A 6,121-nucleotide genomic window follows, 5' to 3' on the forward strand; every position below is an offset into this window, starting at 1 on the left:
AGAAAAAAGTAATTTCCTTTTTGAATGGCAGTTCCAAAAAAACGTACTTCAATGTCAAAAAAGCGTATTCGTAAAAATATTTGGAAGAAAAAGACTTATTTTTCCATAGTACAATCTTATTCTTTAGTAAAATCAAGATCATTTTCGAGCGGTAATGAGCATCCAAAACCAAAGGGTTTTTCTGGGCAACAAACAAATAATAAGATTTTGGAATAATATGAATTGACTTATCAAAAAAGAATTCCAATTATTTAATAATTTTGATTCTTCTTTGAATGTACTTTTATGTGTCGAATTACTCGGTACAATATTCTTAGAACAAAAAACCCCTCTTATCTTATATATACAAGAAAAAAAAGTTTTGTTTGGTATACTGTGTGCTAAGTATTCTTTTCCTATCAATGAACTTTTCATAATTTTCATAATAGAATCCTCATATTCTATTATGAAAATTATGAAAAGTGGAGTATTCTTACAATAGGACTTACAACTTCCACCTATCTTCTCCAAAATCATAAGGTTAGTAAATCTTATTAATAAGAGCATAAAGACTTTCATTCTAGAAATTTTTAAAAAATCCAAAAAGCCTTTTCCATTTATCCATTTTAATTTCATCATTAAATAGAAACCCTTTTGGATTTTTTTCATTGTATTGAAAGAATTTTCAAAATGTAAACGAGAAATTAATTAGAAAAAATTAGTTCTACAATTGCAAGTTAGAAAAAAGAAATTCCAACTCTTTCAAGCAGTGTTTGTGTTTCTATTGGGCAAAGCAAGAGTTTATTGTAAAAAAAAAATGGAAACGATACTACCAAACGAAGTCTATTTTAATGAAAACTCTAATGTTCCTAAATTTTATGGACTTTCCCAATATCGACGATTCCCAAGATAATAGCTATTATTCTTTTAAGTTACCTATTATTTGAAGTTAGCCGCCATGGTGAAATTGGTAGACACGCTGCTCTTAGGAAGCAGTGCTCAAGCATCTCGGTTCGAATCCGAGTGGCGGCATTCTTGAAAAAGAATACAATAGATTAGAAATCAATTCGAAATTTACAATTTTGTAATGGGACCTTCCCCTTATGCTATTTGCAACTTTAGAACATATACTAACTCATATCTCTTTCTCAACGATTTCAATTGTGATTACGATTCATTTTATAACCTTATTAGTTCGTGAACTTGGAGGATTACGTGATTCGTCAGAAAAAGGAATGATAGTTACTTTTTTCTCTATAACAGGATTCTTAGTTTCTCGTTGGGCTTCCTCGGGACATTTTCCATTAAGTAATTTATATGAGTCATTGATCTTCCTTTCATGGGCCCTGTATATTCTTCATACCATTCCTAAAATACAGAACTCTAAAAATGATTTAAGCACAATAACTACGCCAAGTACTATTTTAACGCAAGGCTTTGCCACATCGGGTCTTTTAACTGAAATGCATCAATCCACGATACTAGTACCTGCTCTACAATCTCAGTGGTTAATGATGCATGTCAGTATGATGTTATTAAGCTATGCAACTCTTTTGTGCGGATCCTTATTATCTGCCGCTATTCTAATCATTAGATTTCGAAATAATTTCCATTTCTTTTCTAAAAAGAAAAAAAATGTTTTAAATAAAACATTTTTCTTTAGTGATATTAAATATTTTTATGCAAAAAGAAGTGCTTTAAAAAGAACCTCTGTCCCTTCATTTCCAAATTATTACAAATATCAATTAACGGAGCGTTTGGATTCTTGGAGTTATCGTGTCATTAGCCTAGGATTTACCCTTTTAACCGTAGGTATTCTTTGTGGAGCAGTATGGGCTAATGAGGCCTGGGGATCCTATTGGAATTGGGATCCTAAGGAAACTTGGGCATTTATTACTTGGACCATATTCGCAATTTATTTACATAGTAGAACAAATACAAATTGGAAGGGTACGAATTCTGCACTTATAGCTTCGATAGGATTTCTTATAATTTGGATTTGTTATTTTGGTATAAATCTATTAGGAATAGGCTTACATAGTTATGGTTCGTTTACATTAACACCTAAATGATTACATAAAATAAAACCTTCATGAAATGAAGGTTTTTACTTTTATGTTTTATTTGAGAACCCCTTGAACGCCTTCTCAAAGGGTTCTCAAAAATTCGAGATAGATCTAATTATACTTTTTTACTTATTTCTGCATTAATAGAGCAGACGAGTAAAAAAAAGCAAACCTATTTAGGATAATAATTGGATAAGAGAGCCTCTACCCTGTCAACGGATAGGGAGAGAACAAAATCTGGATAAATACCAATTCCTATTACTGGTAAAAAGATACAGATTAAAATAAAGAGTTCTCGTGGTCCAGAATCCACAAAATTTGCGTTTGGAACATTAAATAGCTTGTATCCATAGAACATCTGGCGTAACATAGATAATAAATAAATAGGAGTTAATATCATTCCAATTGCCATTACAAAAGTAATTAGTGTTTTTGGCATTAACAGAAATTTTGGACTAGTAATTAGTCCAAAAAATACTACTAATTCTGCGACAAAACCACTCATTCCTGGTAAGGCAAGAGAAGCCATTGAAAAGCTACTAAACATGGTAAAAATTTTAGGCATTGGGATGGATATTCCCCCCAGTTCTTCGAGATAAACAAGACGCATTCTATCAGAAGCGGTTCCTGCCAAGAAAAAAAGTGTAGCACCAATAAATCCATGGGATAATATTTGTAAAATAGCTCCATTGAGTCCAATGTTGGTTATGGAACCAATTCCTATAATTATGAAACCCATGTGAGATACAGAGGAATAAGCTATTCTTTTTTTGAAATTTCGTTGACCAAGAGAAGTTGAAGCTGCATAGATTATTTGGATCGCTCCTATTATTACTAACCAGGGCGAAAATAGATAATGAGCATGAGGTAACAATTCCATGTTGATCCGAATCAATCCATATGCTCCCATCTTTAATAATATTCCCGCTAAAAGCATACATGTACTATAATGTGCTTCCCCATGGGTATCTGGTAACCACGTATGTAGGGGTATAATCGGCAATTTGACAGCATAAGCAATAAGGAAGCCAAAATATAAAAGTATTTCCAAGGTTGCAGGGTATGATTGATTAATTAATCTTTCCAAATCTAATCCTGGTTCGTTGGAACCATATAAGCCCATACCCAGAACTCCGATTAAGAAAAAAATGGAACCGCCTGCAGTATACAAAATAAACTTTGTAGCTGAATATAGACGCCTCTTCCCCCCCCACATGGATAAAAGTAAGTAAACAGGAATTAATTCTAACTCCCACATGATAAAAAAAAGTAAAAGGTCTCGCGAAGAAAATAATCCTATTTGACCACTATACATTGCGAGCATCAGGAAATAGAATAATCGCGAATTCCGTGTAATTGGCCAAGCTGCTAAAGTAGCTAAAGTAGTGATAAATCCTGTCAATAAAATAGATCCTAATGAAAGTCCATCGATTCCCAATCTCCAGTGGAAATCGAAGACATCTATCCATTTATAATCCTCCTTTAATTGGATTAAGGGATCCTCCAGTTGGAAATGATAACAGAACGCATAAGTCATTAGAAGGAATTCTAATAAACAAATAGATATAGTATACCACCTAACGACTTTGTTTCCCTTATGAGGTAAAAAGAAAATTAATGAACCTGCAAATATCGGCAAAACAACAAGTATTGTTAACCAAGGAAAATAACTCATGATAAAGTGATAAAGACAAGATACGTTTTGACCAGAAAAGCCCGTGCTCGATTATTTCGAGCACAGGCTTCTTCGGTAAAGAGGAATCAGACGATTCGAGTGAAGTTTTTTGTAACGTATCAATAAGATAGAGCCATGCTACGTGTTGTTTCAGGCCCTAAATAAACGCGGACACTTAAAAAATCTGTCGGGCAGGCAGATTCACATCTCTTACAACCCACACAATCTTCGGTTCTCGGCGCGGAAGCAATTTGCTTGGCTTTACATCCATCCCAGGGTATCATTTCTAATACATCTGTTGGACAAGCTCGTACACATTGAGTGCATCCTATACATGTATCGTAAATTTTTACGGAATGTGACATTGGATCTATAAATTTTTCTTTTCAACATAAAATTTTTCGATCTGGTAAAAATGAAATTAGTACTATAATGAGTCATATGTATTGTAGACACCAGACGAAGCAATGGTTTATCCAAACTTCAAAAATAAAAATCTATTTTTTAATCTGTTTGTGAGAAAGCGTGAAGAGAGCCAAGAGACTTTAATTTTGGATTTCAACAATAAGAAATAAGAAAGAATTTTACGAATTGTACAGACGAATTCGAATTAGCCAATAAATTGGCTATCGTCTTTTCAATATAAATTATTGCAATATTCAAATTGCAATATCAATGAATTACAAATACAAAAATTCATTTAAGTGAAAAAGAATACTATGCAATAATCTACTAAAAAAAGCAATAATCTACTAAAAAAAATGGATATTCTCAAATAATACTAAGAAAATAGTATTGATTTCTATTTATTTTAATATGTGCGCCTTTGTTTAGAGGATTCTATGTCTAATTATTCAAAATTCTAATTATTCAATAAATTAGATTGATTGATACGAGTGGATTTCCTATTACGATGGATGGAAGAAAGAATGGATAGTCCAATAGCGGCTTCAGCAGCCGCAAGGGCTATAACAAAAATTGCGAAAATATCTCCTTTTAATTGGCGACTATCAAATAGATCAGAAAATGTTACGAGATTTAGATTAATTGAATTCAGTATAAGTTCAAGACATATTAGAGCTCTAACCATGTTTCGGCTTGTGATCAATCCATAGATACCAATCGAAAATAAATAGACACTCAAAAAAAGTACATGCTCAAACATCATTAACTAACTCCTTATCAATCTCGATTCATTTCAATATGAGGGCAAGAATTGAACCGATTCAATTAATTACAATAGAACAATTACACAACAAAAGAGAAAATAAAGGAGGTATTTGTTGGCAGTAGATGGATTTTACTAAATCAAAATTGTGATTCTTTAGTTATTTATTTTAGATTTGCAATTCTTATAATTTGTACTTTTTCTAAGTTTTCTTATTGCCGAGCCATAGTAATTGCACCTATTAAAGAAACTAGAAGAATTATGGAAATGAGTTCAAACGGAAGATAAAAATCGGTTGCTAAATGAATTCCAATTTGTTGAACATTATTTATGAGACCCTGTTCTACTATTTGGTTTGATCTTGTAGTCCAAAGAATTCCATACCACGACGTATCTGGGATAGTAGTCATTAGCGAAAAAACAATAGTTATACAAACGAGTGAAGTGAACCCATCTCCAATAGTCCAATAATTCTTATCTTTAGACCATTCTGAGCCATTTACGAACATTACAGCGAATATGATCAAGACATTTATGGCTCCCACATAAATAAGAAGTTGTGCGACAGCTACAAAGTAGGAATTTAATAAAAAATAGAATAAGGATATACAAACAAGAACTAATCCCAGCGAAAAGGCAGAATAAATGGGGTTGGTAAGTAATACTACTCCTAGACCCCCTAGTAGAAGAACAAATCCCCCAAATAGCATAAGAATCTCATGTATTGGTCCAGGTAAATCCATTATGGATAAAAAGAAATTAATAGTATAAAATTTTTCATGAACTGACTAAAACTAAAGGATTCAAGGAAGGAAAAAAGGATTTGGGTATTTTTTTGTGTATAAACTGTATAGTTATAAATTATATTATATCACGAAAATCTAGTCTGATTTAAAATAAGAAATAATTTCCAATAAGCAGTAGTTTTTCTTTATAGTTTAATTTTAAAGTTTAATAAAGAATTATTAGATTTTTATAACAAAAAGACAAAATCAAAGTTTAGTAATCAGTAATCGTTCTTGAATTCGAAGATTTTTCTTTGTTTATTTTACTTTCAGACGAATTCCTAATTGTTTGAATTGTGTAATCTCCCATTATGGAGATTGGTAACCGACTTAAAGCAATTTGATTGTAATTCAATTCATGACGATCATAGGTAGAAAGTTCATATTCTTCAGTCATTGATAAACAGCTTGTTGGACAGTACTCAACACAATTGCCACAAAATATACA

The 6,121-nt window shown here is 32.0% G+C and overlaps 1 non-coding gene across 1 annotated transcript; it reads left to right on the forward strand.

Moving 5' to 3' along the window:
- The first annotated feature begins 931 nt into the window (after positions 1-931).
- Positions 932-1,011, forward strand: TRNAL-UAG (transfer RNA leucine (anticodon UAG)). Its single transcript has one exon. It is a non-coding gene; the product is annotated as a tRNA-Leu (tRNA).
- Positions 1,012-6,121: the final 5,110 nt, after the last annotated feature.

Source organism: Aegilops tauschii, unplaced genomic scaffold, assembly GCF_002575655.3.
Source record: "Aegilops tauschii subsp. strangulata cultivar AL8/78 unplaced genomic scaffold, Aet v6.0 ptg001190l_obj, whole genome shotgun sequence".
Lineage (NCBI taxonomy): Eukaryota > Viridiplantae > Streptophyta > Magnoliopsida > Poales > Poaceae > Aegilops > Aegilops tauschii.